Source organism: Bufo bufo, chromosome 1, assembly GCF_905171765.1.
Source record: "Bufo bufo chromosome 1, aBufBuf1.1, whole genome shotgun sequence".
In the NCBI taxonomy this organism is placed as follows: domain Eukaryota; kingdom Metazoa; phylum Chordata; class Amphibia; order Anura; family Bufonidae; genus Bufo; species Bufo bufo.
In genome coordinates, this window is record NC_053389.1 from 496,711,930 (window position 1) to 496,726,347 (window position 14,418).

The following is a 14,418-nucleotide window of genomic DNA, read 5'->3' on the forward strand; positions in this document are numbered from 1 at the left end:
TGATCCCAAAAGCACCTGCAGGCTATGTACGGGTTATTTGACCAACAAGGAGAGTGATGGAGTGCTGTGCCAGATGACATGAGCCCCACAATCACATGACCTCAACTTAATTGAAATAGTTTGGGATGAGCTGGACCTCACTGAGTGAAGGAAAAGCATCCAACAAGTGACTATTATCCATCTAACTACATGAAAGAAAAATAAAATTTTCATTGTAATACTATTAGTGTTGATTAAGCACCAAACTGTTCGGGTGCTCGGGCCAAACACCTCGAGATGCTCAGGTGCTCTACTGAACACCCGAGCTCAATGGAAGTCAATGGGAGAACCCGAGCATTAAACCAGGCACCCGCTGGTCTGAAGAGGGGAGGGTGTCTGGTTCATAGAAAAAGGTCAGAAATTGATGGAAACACCACCAAAAGGGTTCAGGAACAGCATGGGGAGGATGTCTGGATGCATCTTGGACTCCCAAGTCGCTGCTGGGAACGATGTTGTCCGAGTAGTACGCCACTTTTACAGACTGACAATAATATGCCCAAAACCGAAGATAAAAAAGATTTTAGTTAAAAAATTGTTAGGAAACATTCTTTCCTATATATTTAATTGTATATAAAGTGCAAGTGCTGCCAAAAATTACAAGCAAGAGGCACTCCGATACAACCTGTATATCACATAAAGGAGGGCCTCATTCACATTGTGGTACAATTGTTCAGGTAGTGGGACTCATACTCATAAAGCCTATGCACTAAGTAAAAGGGCTGCCAAAAATTACAAGGAACTGTCAGTACAATATACCCTTTGTTACACATAAAGGAAGGCATCATACATACCCTTTAAAAATTATGATTGATGGCCTGCTGGTGACCGTCAAAAACATTTGGAGCAAGGGCCTGCTAATCTGACCATCTAAAACAGGCATCCTCAAACGGCGGCCCTCCAGCTGTTGTAAAACTACAACTCCCACAATGCCCTGCTGTAGGCTGATACCTGTAGGCTGTTCGGGAATGTTGGGAGTTGTAGTTTTGCAACAGCTGGAGGGCCGCAGTTTGAGGATGCCTGATCTAAAACATTAGGGGTGAGGGTCTGCTGCTGAGCTGACCCTCCAAAATATTATGGTTGAGGGCCTGCAGGTGAGCTGACCTTGTAAAAGATTGTAGGTGAGGGCCTGCAGGTTAGCTGACCCTGTAAAACATTATATGCGAGGGCCTGCAGGTGAGCTGACCCTGTAAAACTTTTAATGTGAGGGCCTGCAGGTGAGCTAACCCTATAAAATATTGTAGGTGAGGGCCTGCAGGTGATCTAATACTATAAAACATTATATGCAAAAAGCCTGCAGGTGAGCTGACCCTGCAAAAGATTTTAGGTGAGGCCTGCAGGTGAGCTGACCCAGTAAAACATTAAATACGAAGGCATACAGGTGAGCTGATCCCGTAAAAATTTGTAGGTGAGGGCCTGCAGGTGAGCTGACCATATAAAACAGTATATGCGAGGTACGGTAGAAAAGAGTCCCAGCATCCAGAGCTTAAAAAGGTTGCTTCGTCTTTATTCGGATTCATAAAAGGGATACATCCAGTGTGCACCTCACCCACCACCGTGGCTGGTTAACATGTTTCGAACTATTCAGTTCTTAATCATAACCTGGTGGAGTGCTCGTACCCCGGGGTATAAAAGTACTCCACCCCCAATCATGGGGGTGGGTAAGAAGATCTAAACTCCTCCCGGGGGCGAGCCTCGTACCAAACTTTAGGATTTTTGGACCCTGGACCCGAACCCAAACTTTTCAGTAAAAGTTTGGGTTTGGGTTCGGTGTTCGGAGCTTTCTTGGCGCTTTTTGAAAGGCTGCAGAGCAGCCAATCAACAAGCGTTTAACTGTGTGCCCTTAGAAGCCATCACAGCCATGCCTACTAATGGCATGGCTGTGATTGCCCAGTGTAGCATGTGACCCAGCCTCTATATAAGCTGGAGTCACGTAGCGCTGCACGTCACTCTGCTGTTACAAGTGTAGGGAGAGGATGCGGCTGGTGATTTCAGGGAGAGAATAGGAGAGAATCTTTCTTCAAAACGTGAATCTAACTCAGCGATCTGCATACATTTTGTTGTGTGTTTTTCATCCTGCCCTGAGCCCAGTGACAGAAAAAAAATAAAAACTTTTATAAGTCAGTTAGGTGGGCGGCGGCGGCGGACATTTTATGCAAGCTCAGTGCACCAGCACTGCATCTGAGCTTTTGTGACATTGAAATCCAATCTTAAAAAACAGCACTAATAATGTGGTTGCGAAAAATCACCCTTTTTTGGCAATATACAACATTTGGTGCATTTGCAGAATTAGTCAGTGTGCAATTTGAGCTAGAAATACAGCCATAATTTTCTGGGTTTTTAAAAACACACTTTTTTGCCAAAATACACAATTTTTCTGGCCTTGCAGCATCAAGACGTTTGAAATTCCAGGGTTATATACTGCTGTCATATTCAGTTATTAAACAAACACCCGTTAGGCAAAAAAAAAATATTTGGCAGCCTTTGCTGCAGATGTCATCGTGAGACAAACCCTTTATATATTTGGGTTCTATTCAGATATTTGAAATACAGCCATTTTGTGCACAAATCTTTAATTGCGGCCTAGTGTGGGTCAGGGCATGTGAGATACACCCTGTATGTACAGGGGTTATATTCTTCTATTAATAAAACACCCTTTTTTGGGCAAAATACACAATTGTTGCGCCCTTGCAGCATCAAGACGTTTGAAATTCCAGTGTTATATACTGCTGTCATATTCAGTTATTAAACAAACACCCGTTTGGCTAACAAATTGTTACCGGACAGAAAAAATCGCAAAGAATTGCAGACCCACAAGGAGCCTTAACTATCACCAAAGAAATTGCACAAAAATCTTCGCATAGTAAATATAAATAAACTTTATTGACAATGTTAAATACATACATGAAGATAAATAAAGCCAGATTACTGGTGAAACGGCGTTGGGTCAGGAGGTGGCTGAGAGATCAACACACCACTCAGGGTATGCTTATCCTTTTTTTAAAATCACCAAGTCTGTTTATCCTCACATTTGTCTCCATTTGCCATTGCTTGGGGCTTATTGTCTTGAGGTGTCTTGGTGACCAGCATCTGATTATTACAATATATTTTTCCCTGACTCCTGGTGTGCTGACCTCCCAGCACCTCCTTGGGTCCTATTCCTCTCCCTTGTGTTCCAGCTTTGTGCTGCCTTTTTTATCTTCATGTATGTATTTTACATTGTCAATAAAGTTTATTTATATTTACTATGCGAAGATTTTTGTGCAATTTCTTTGGTGATATATATATATAAACACCCGTTTGGGCAAAAAAAATAATTTTGGCAGCCTTTGCTGCAGATGTCATTGTGAGACACCCTTTATATATTTGGGTTCTATTCAGATATTTGAAATACAGCCATTTTGTGCACAAATCTTTAATTGCGGCCTAGTGTGGGTCAGGGCGTGTGAGATACACCCTTTATATACAGGGGTTTTATTCTTCTATTTATAAAACACCCTTTTTGGGAAAAAAACACAATTGTTGCGCCCTTGCAGCATCAAGACGTTTGAAATTCCAGGGTTATATACTGCTGTCAAATTCAGTTATTAAACAAACACCTGCTTGGGCAAAAAATAAATCTTTGGCAGCCTTTGCTGCAGATGTCATTGTGAGATACAATATATATTTGGGTTATATTCAGTTATTTGAAATACAGCCATTTTAGGCATAAATCTTTAATTGCGGCCTAGTGTGGGTCAGGCCATGTGAGATACACCCTTTAAATGCAGGGGTTCTATTCAGGTATTTGAAATACAGCCATTTTGGACAGAAATCTTTAATTGCGGCCTAGTGTGGGTCAGGGCGTGTGAGATACACCCTGTACATACTGTCGTTCTATTCTACTATTAATTAAACACCCATTTAGGGCAAGATCCTAAATTCGAGAAATTTGAGGAGAGCGTCAAATAAGGTACGTGGCCTAGGTTGTGGTGCTGCTAGTGGAGCTCCTGTTGCAGGGAGAGGACGTGGTCGATCTGTGCCAGCTACATGCACAAGTGAAACCCCTTCCTCAGGTTAGAGTAGGCGACAGAACCTGCAGCGGTATTTGGTCGGGGCTAATGCTTCTCTACGAATGGTGAGGCCTAAACAAGTACAGGCGATAGTAGATTGGGTTGCTGACAGTAGCTCCAGTTTATTCACAGTGTCTTGCTGAAAGATCAGAGTTGACACCTGCAGCCGATGTCCATCAGTCTTTCACCTCACCCCCTTGCAAATCAGCCAAGCAGTCTGAGCCCCAAGTCATGCAGCAGTCTATTCTGTTAGCAGGGTTTCCCAGGGCTCTTCTGTTAGCAGGGTTTCCCAGGGCTATCCACCTATCCCTGCCCCAGAAGTGGAAGAGATTGAGTGCACCGATGCCCAACCACTTATCTTTCAAGATGAGTACATGAGAGGACCATCGCAGCACGTCTCGGATGATGACGAAACAGAGGTGCCAACTGCTGGGGCTTTCGAAAGTGTGCAGACCGACAAGGAGGGCAGGGGTGAAGACTGGGTGGAAGATGATGTGGTGGACGATGAGGTCCTTGACCCCACATGGAATCAAGGTCATTCGAGTAACCGATGTACAAACCGGATTCCAAAAAAGTTGGGACACTATACAAATCGTGAATAAAAACTGAATGCAATGATGTGGAGGTGCCAACTTCTAATATTTTATTCAAAATAGAACATAAATCACGGAACAAAAGTTTAAACTGAGAAAATGTACCATTTTAAGGGAAAAATATGTTGAATCAGAATTTCATGGTGTCAACAAATCCCCAAAAAGTTGGGACAAGGCCATTTTCACCACTGTGTGGCATCTCCCTTTCTTCTTACAACACTCAACAGACGTCTGGGGACCGAGGAGACCAGTTTCTCAAGTTTAGAAATAGGAATGCTCTCCCATTCTTGTCTAATACAGGCCTCTAACTGTTCAATCGTCTTGGGCCTTCTTTGTTGCACCTTCCTCTTTATGATGCACCAAATGTTCTCTATAGGTGAAAGATCTGGACTGCAAACTGGCCATTTCAGTACCCGGATCCTTCTCCTACGCAGCCATGATGTTGTGATTGATGCAGAATGTGGTCTGGCATTATCTTGTTGAAAAATGCAGGGTCTTCCCTGAAAGAGATGACGTCTGGATGGGAGCATATGTTGTTCTAGAACCTGAATATATTTTTCTGCATTGATGGTGCCTTTCCAGACATGCAAGCTGCCCATGCCACACGCACTCATGCAACCCCATACCATCAGAGATGCAGGCTTCTGAACTGAGCGTTGATAACAACTTGGTGTCACGGATGGTGTACAGGAAACAAGACAATACCATATAAACAATGTCTCTCTGGATCCACAACTAAGGAACAAAGGGAGACCCCTGCAATAGACCTGCCGCTCTCCCTCACTGCTCAGCCTATGCGAACACCCCAAAGGTGGATGGCCGCATATCCACGTTCCTCGGCTATCTATTACCTGAAGACCCTACAATAGTAAAGGGACACGACCACCGGTTCCCTACACTGACACGGAGGGAGTCAGGGTCACCTGGATCCAGAAAAGACAAAATCATAAAAACATAAACATTACTTTTCTTACTGACGACTGACGACTGGGAACAGGGAACAGGGAACAGCATACACACACTCCAGGAAGTTGTATCAGCCGCACACTACTGCATTATGGGGAGGAACTTAAAGGGTAGCGATCAGTCTAACTGCATGACAGCTGAGATAGACTAACGAGATGAGAAACTAAACCAAAACAAAGAAATTCAAGGAGGAGGATCTGAGAAGCTCCTGTGAGCGCTTCTCAGCTGTCTGGCTGTGACAGTACCCCTCCCTCTAGGAGAGGACTCCGGACACTCAGGGCCCACCTTCTCAGGATGGGACCTATGGAAAGCCCTGATGAGACGAGAGGCCTTAATGTCCGTCACTGGGACCCACATCCTCTCCTCAGGACCATAACCCTCCCAATGAACGAGGTACTGGAGGGAACCGCGGACAAGACGAGAATCCACAATCCTAGAGACCTGAAATTCAAGATTTCCATCAACCATAATCGGAGGAGGAGGCAAAGGCGAGGGTACAATAGGTTGAACATAAGGTTTCAATAAGGACTTATGAAAAACATTATGGATCTTCCAAGTCTGAGGAAGATCAAGACGGTAGGCAACAGGATTGATGACAGACAGGATCTTGTAAGGCCCAATAAACCTAGGACCCAACTTCCAGGAGGGAACCTTCAATTTGATATTCTTGGTAGACAACCACACCAGATCACCAACATTCAGGTCCGGACCAGGCACACGTCTCTTATACGCCACACGCTTATATCTCTCACTCATGCTCTTTAGATTATCCTGAATCTTTTGCCAAATAGATGACAAAGACGAGGAGAATCTGTCCTCATCAGGCAAACCAGAAGAGCCCTCTCCCGAGAAAGTCCCAAACTGCTGATGGAACCCATAAATGGTGACTTATCAGAGGACTCCTGACGACGGTTATTTAAAGCAAACTCAGCAAGGGACAAAAAAGAACACCAATCCTCCTGATTCTCCGCCACAAAACAGCGCAGATATGTCTCCAGATTCTGATTGACGCGCTCTGTCTGGCCATTCGACTGCGGATGGAAAGCAGAAGAGAATGACAACCGAACCCCCAAGCAAGAACAGAAAGCCTTCCAGAATCTGGAAACAAACTGCGTGCCCCTATCAGAGACTATGTCTGAAGGAATCCCATGCAATTTGACAATGTGGTCAATAAATGCCTGCGCCAGCGTCTTAGCATTGGGCAAACCAGGAAAAGGGATAAAATGCACCATTTTGCTAAAACGGTCCACCACCACCAGAATCACAGACTTCCCCGAGGAACGAGGCAAGTCCGTTATGAAGTCCATGGACAGATGTGTCCAAGGACGGGAAGGAATGGGCAAAGGAAGGAGAGGACCTGATGGCCGTGAATGAGGGACCTGGGCACGAGCGCAAGTCTCGCAAGCTGCCACAAAACCCTCAACCGACTTACGAAGCGCAGGCCACCAGAATCTCCGAGAAATGAGATCCAGTGTGGTGTTCTTTAAAAATCTTGTGTCTCAAAGCGAGAGGCACAAACAACCTCCCAGGAGGACAAAGATCAGGAGCTTCTGACTGGGCTGCCTGCACCTCTGCCTCCAATTCAGGAAAAAGAGCAGAGACCACCACACCTTCAGCCAAAATGGGACCCGGGTCTTCAAAATTCCCACCTCCCGGAAAACAACGTGACAGGGCATCTGCCTTCACATTCTTAACCCCAGGGCGGAACGTAACAACAAAATTAAACCTTGAAAACAACAAAGACCATCTGGCCTGTCTCGGGTTCAGACGCTTGGCTGACTCCAAGTAGGCCAGATTTTTATGGTCAGTAAACACGGTAATAGGGTGTCTGGCTCCCTCTAGCCAATGGCGCCATTCCTCAAAAGCCAACTTGATGGCCAACAATTCCCTATCTCCCACATCATAATTTCTCTCTGCGGAGGAGAGTTTCTTTGAGAAAAAGGCACACGGTTGCCATTTGGCAGGAGAGGAACCCTGAGACAAGACCGCACCCACCTCTACCTCAGAAGCATCCACCTCAACTATGAAGGATAACGAAATATCAGGTTGTACTAGGATGGGAGCAGAAGCAAAACTCTCCTTGATATTAGAAAAGGCCTTACGCGCTTCTACCGACCAGGAAGAAAAATCTACCCCCTTTCTGGTCATATCAGTGAGTGGTTTAACAACAGAGGAATAATTCAAAATACATTTCCTGTAATAATTGGCAAAGCCCAAAAAACGCATCAGCGCCTTCTGATTCTCAGGAAGCTCCCACTCAAGCACAGCGCGGACCTTCTCGGGGTCCATGCGAAAACCAGAAGCGGAGACAAGAAACCCCAGAAATTGGATTTCTGGAACCGCAAACACACATTTTTCCAGTTTCGCGTATAATTTATTCTCCCGCAGGATGAGCAAGACCTGACGTAAGTGTTCCTTATGAGTCTTGAAATCAGGAGAAAAAATCCAAATGTCATCCAAATACACTAATACAAATTTTCCCATTAAATGATAAAAAATGCTGTTGACGAAATGCTGAAAAACGGCTGGGGCATTCATCAAACCAAAAGGCATAACCAAATTCTCAAAATGGCCCTCAGGGGTATTGAAAGCCGTCTTCCATTCGTCTCCTTCTCTGACCCTAACCAGGTTGTATGCCCCTCTTAGGTCTAATTTGGAAAAGACTTTAGCCCCAACAACTTGGTTAAACAGGTCCGGGATCAGAGGAAGCGGATAAGGATCACGAATAGTGATACTGTTCAGCTCCCTGAAATCCAGACAAGGTCTTAAAGAACCATCTTTTTTCTTAACAAAGAAAAAAACAGCGGCAACAGGTGACTTCGAGGGTCGTATGTGTCCTTTTCTCAGACTCTCAGAGATATAAGCCCGCATAGCGACCCTCTCAGGTTGGGAGAGATTGTATAAACGAGATTTAGGCAGCTTGGCGCCTGGGATGAGATTAATAGGGCAATCATACTCCCTGTGCGGAGGCAAAGCCTGAACTCCACTCTCAGAGAAGACATCCTAAAATTCAGAGAGGAAAGGTGGTACAGTCTTAGTAGAAACCTCAGAAACAGATGTTATGAGGCAATTCTCTCTGCAAAAGTTACTCCAACCATTTATTTGCCTCGCTTGCCAATCAATGGTGGGGTTATGTTTAGTGAGCCAGGGTAGCCCCAACACTAGAGGAGTAGGCAAACCGCTAAGGACGAAACATGACACATCCTCAACATGAGCATCACTCACAATTAAATGGATATTGTGAACTATACCCTTTAATGATTTCTGAGAAAGTGGAGCTGAATCAATAGCAAAAACAGGAATATCCTTTCCCAAAGTGCATACCTGGAAACCATGAGTTATTGCAAATTGATTATCAATGAGGTTGACAGCTGCTCCACTATCCACAAAAATCTCACAAAAAATGCTCTTGCTCTCTAGCGCCACCCTAGCAGGCAGGACAAAACGGGAACTACAAGCAAACGGAAAACCTTCAATTTCCGCCTCAACCCTGCCAATAGTAACAGACGGAACATTTTTAAAAGATTTTTTCCTTTTTGTCTCTTTATTACTCCCAGAAAACTGCCTGAATCTCCTAGAGGGACAAACATTTGCCAGATGATTTATACCTCCACAACAAAAACAAACCCTCCCCTGCGGGCTGAATCTTCTATTGTCAGAGGCAATCAACCCCAGCTGCATGGACTCCTGCTCAGAAGGGGCTGACAGCGACTGAGACCCCTGTGCACAGAATGAGACCGCTGCACTGTCCCGGGACTGAGTATGACAGGAAGGAGAGATCTCTCCTCTCTCTCTAAGACGCCTGTCAATACGAACAGCCTGAGACATAGCAGAATCCAAGGAGGTAGGTCTTTCATGAAAGGCAAATGCATCTTTCAATCCCTCTGAAAGACTATAGCAAAATTGACTTCGGAGTGCAGCATCATTCCAACCCGTATCTGCTGCCCATCTCCGAAATTCTGAACAGTATATCTCTGCGGATTGTTTACCCTGGCATAACAGACGTAGTCTAGACTCAGCCAGAGCAATACGATCCGGATCATCATATATCTGACCCAGGGCTAAAAAGAATTCATCCACTGAACGAAGGGGCCGTGCCCCCTCCGGCAGCGAAAAGGCCCAGGACTGAGCGTTACCCCTGAGCAGCGATATAATGATCCCCACCCTCCGTTCTTCATCACCAGAAGAATGGGGAAGAAGGCGAAAATGGAGTTTGCAAGCCTCTCTAAAACGCACAAAATTCTCACTACCCCCGGAGAACGTATCCGGGAGCGAGATCTTAGGCTCAGCACAAACTCCATGAACGCAAGCTGAACCGGTCACTTGAAACTGAGAAAAAGTCTTACGGAGATCAGCTACCTCCAAAGAAAGACCCTGAAAGCGTTCAGCCAAAAGTGAAACCGGATCCATGCTTGAGACGGTTTTGGCGGCTGATAATGTCACGGATGGTGTACAGGAAACAAGACAATACCATATAAACAATGTCTCTCTGGATCCACAACTAAGGAACAAAGGGAGACCCCTGCAATAGACCTGCCGCTCTCCCTCACTGCTCAGCCTATGCGAACACCCCAAAGGTGGATGGCCGCATATCCACGTTCCTCGGCTATCTATTACCTGAAGACCCTACAATAGTGAAGGGACACGACCACCGGCTCCCTACACTGACACGGAGGGAGTCAGGGTCACCTGGATCCAGAAAAGACAAAATCATAAAAACATAAACAGCACTTATCTTACTGACGACTGACAACTGACGACTGACGACTGGGAACAGGGAACAGGGAATAGCATACACACACTCCAGGAAGTTGTATCAGCCGCACACTACTGCATTATGGGGAGGAACTTAAAGGGTAGCGATCAGTCTAACTGCATGACAGCTGAGATAGACTAACGAGATGAGAAACTAAACCAAAACAAAGAAATTCAAGGAGGAGGATCTGAGAAGCTCCTGTGAGCGCTTCTCAGCTGTCTGGCTGTGACACTTGGGTTGTCCTTGTCCTCTTTGGTCCGGATGACATAGCGTCCCAGATTTCCAAAAAGAACTTCGAATCGTGACTCGTCTGACCACAGAACAGTCTTCCATTTTGCCACACTCCATTTTAAATGATCCCTGGCCCAGTGAAAACGCCTGAGCTTGTGGATCTTGCTTAGAAATGGCTTCTTCTTTGCACTGTAGAGTTTCAGCTGGCAACGGCGGATGGCACGGTGGATTGTGTTCACTGACAATGGTTTCTGGAAGTATTCCTGAGCCCATTCTGTGATTTCCTTTACAGTAGCATTCCTGTTTGTGGTGCAGTGTTGTTTAAGGGCCCGGAGATCACGGGCATCCAGTATGGTTTTACGGCCTTGACCCTTACGCACAGAGATTGTTCCAGATTCTCTGAATCTTCGGATGATGTTATGCACAGTTGATGATGATAGATGCAAAGTCTTTGCAATTTTTCGCTGGGTAACACCTTTCTGATATTGCTCCACTATCTTTCTGCGCAACATTGTGGGAATTGGTGATCCTCTACCAATCTTGGCTTCTGAGAGACACTGCCACTCTGAGAAGCTCTTTTTATACCCAATCATGTTGCCAATTGACCTAATTAGTGTTAATTGGTCTTCCAGCTCTTCGTTATGCTCAAATTTACTTTTTCCAGCCTCTTATTACTACTTGTCCCAACTTTTTGGGGATTTGTTGACACCGTGAAAATTGGAATCAACATATTTTTCCTTTAAAAATGATACATTTACTCGGATTAAACGTTTGATCTGTTATCTACGTTCTATTACAAATAAAATATTGACATTTGTCATCTCCACATCATTGCATTCAGTTTTTATTCACAATTTGTTTAGTGTCCCAACTTTTTTGGAATCCGGTTTGTAGTTCGAAGGAAGAGGCGGTGGTTGCACAGAGCCACCAGCACAGCAGAAGAGGGAGCAGGGTGCAAAAGAGAAGTGGCCGTCCTCTAGACAGTACGCCTGCTACTGTCCACCGTAGCAAGGGACCGAGCACACCAAAGCCAGCTCCAAGGAGTTCCCTGGCGTGGTAGTTCTTCAGAAAATGTGCTGACGACAAGACACGAGTGGTTTGCACGCTGTGCAATCAGAGCCTGAAGCGAGGCATAAACGTTCTCAACCTGAATGACCATGCATTTAAGTGCTAAGCACGAGCTGCAGTGGAGTAGACACCTCAAAAACCAAAAAAGGTCTCTGGCTCCTCCTGCTTCCCCTTCTGCTGCAGTCTCGGCCTCTTCATCCACCTCTGGAGTGATATTGGCACCTGCCACCCCGCAAACAGAGGATCTGCCAGGAACACCACCACCTGGATCACCAAGCATCTCCGCAATGTCCCATTGAAGCGTTCAGCTCTCCATCTCCCAAACACTGGAGAGGAAGAGGAAGTACCCCTCTACCCACCCACGATCCCTAGCCCTGAATGCCAGCATTTCTAAATTACTAGCCTTTGAAATACTGTCATTCCGTCTGGTGGAGACGGAAAGTTTTAAAGGCCTTATGGCGGTGGCTGTCCCACAGTACGTCGTGCCCAGCCGCCACTACTTTTCCAGGCGAGCCATCCCTTCCCTGCACAACCAAGTAGGGGACAAAATTAGGTGTGCACTGCGCAACGACATCTGTGGAAAGGTGCATCTCACTACGTGGACTAGTTATCACGGTCAGGGACTTTATATCTCCATAACAGCACACTGGGTAAATGCAGTGGCGGCTGGGCCTGAGGCGGATAGCAGTTTGGCGCATGTCCTTCCACCAAACGAGGATTGCAGGGCACTTCAGTTTGCCTCATGTTGCTTCCTCTCTCTACTCTGCTTCCTCATCCTCTACCAGCTCCTCATCCGGTCAGCGTAACACCTTCACCACCAACTTCAGCACAGCCAGGGGTAAACGACAGCAGGCAGTTTTAAAACTTATCTGTTTGGGGGACAAACCCCACACCGTGCAGGAGCTGTAGACGGGCCTTGAACAACAGACCGATGAGTGGTTTGTGCCAGTCAGCCTCAAGCACGGCCTTGTGGAGTGCGCTTATGGGCGAAATCTCGTAGCAGCTCTGGGACTAGCCGGTTTGACGCACATCCCTTGCCTGGCGCATGTGCTAAATTTAGTGGTGCAGAGATTCCTTAAAAATTCCCCCGATATGTCAGAGCTGCTGCATAAAGTGCGGGCCGTCTGTGCGCACTTTCGGTGTTCTCACCCTGCTGCTGCTCGTTTAGCACGGCAGGGGGCGTCATCACAGACCAGCGCAGCCGCCTGTCCACAGCCAACGTGGACAAGCTAACGTTCATTAAAATGAACCAGGCTTGGATCCCACAAGACTTGTCTGTACCTTGTGCAGAATAGACATTTATACCACCATCAAACATACATTCTTGTACTCAAGTCAAGTGCAATGATTCTTTGTTTTCTTTCTTTTTATTTGTCCCAATATTTTGGGGGCTACCTACCCCAATAAAAAATAAATAAAAAACATTGTTGGCTACCTCCTCCTCCTCTATTGCTGCCTCCACCTTCAACACTACATTCACTGCCTCCTCAACCTCCGACTCCATATCCACCTCCTTCTCTGAGTTGCAGGTTAATAATTTTTACTTTTTAGTTATTTTATTTTAAGTTATTTCCCTATCCACATTTGTTTGCAGAGCAGTTGCCAGGCTCTTAAGCACATTTTACTGCCTTTTACATCCCTCTAGCTTTTTCAAGGACTATTTTAAAGCCATTTTAATTGCCAATTTTAGTGCCCTAAATTGAAAAAAATCTTATTTTCAATTGTCGGGTGACATTTAACAATTTTTGTAGTATACAAACCCCTGCTGTGCCTGGGTGACAGGGGCCTAAATCTCTCAAAATCCTCTGTTCTATTGCTGGGTGACATGAACCACCTTTTGCCGTGATTGAAACCCTGCTATGCCTGGGTGACAGGCAGTGGCGTCGCCAGGGGGGGGCCAAAGGGGGCCACTGCCCCCCTACATCAAGCTGTGCCCCCCCATGTGCCCCCCCAACTAAAATGTCCTCCATTCATTTTGGTATTAGTTGGTCTGTGCTGCGCACTGCGTAGGCACTAGGCAGCCCTACCAGACATCTTCTTCACATCTGATGATCTGATCTGACTGAGTCTCGGACTCGGTGCCGTTGCGGTCTCACTCTCTAGTCTCCACCCACCGCCGCCGCGCCGCGTCCCCAGCCCCGCCCCTGGCCCCAGGACCTGACCAGTTGAGTCAGACTCAGTGGCAGTGCTGTGCATAACTCAGCACGCCGCTATTCGAGACTAGTTGATTCTGATTCATTCAACTACTGGCAGCAGCTGCTTAACCGCCTCCGGACCGCCTAACGCAGGATCGCGTTCCAGAGGCGGCAGCCCTGCGCACAGTCACGCATATACGCGTCATCTCGCGAGACGCGAGATTTCCTGTGAACGCGCGCACACAGGCACGCGCGTTCACAGGATTGGAAGGTAAGCGAGTGGATCTCCAGCCTGCCAGCGGCGATCGTTTTTAACCCCTAACAGGTATATTAGACGCTGTTTTGATAACAGCGTCTAATATACCTGCTACCTGGTCCTCTGGTGGTCCCTTTTGTTTGGATCGACCACCAGAGGACACAGGTAGCTCAGTAATATGTAGCACCAAACACCACTACACTACACCCCCCCTGTCACTTATTAACCCCTTATTAACCCCTGATCACCCCATATAGACTCCCTGATCACCCCCCTGTCATTGATCACCCCCCTGTCATTGATCACCCCCTTGTAAGGCTCCATT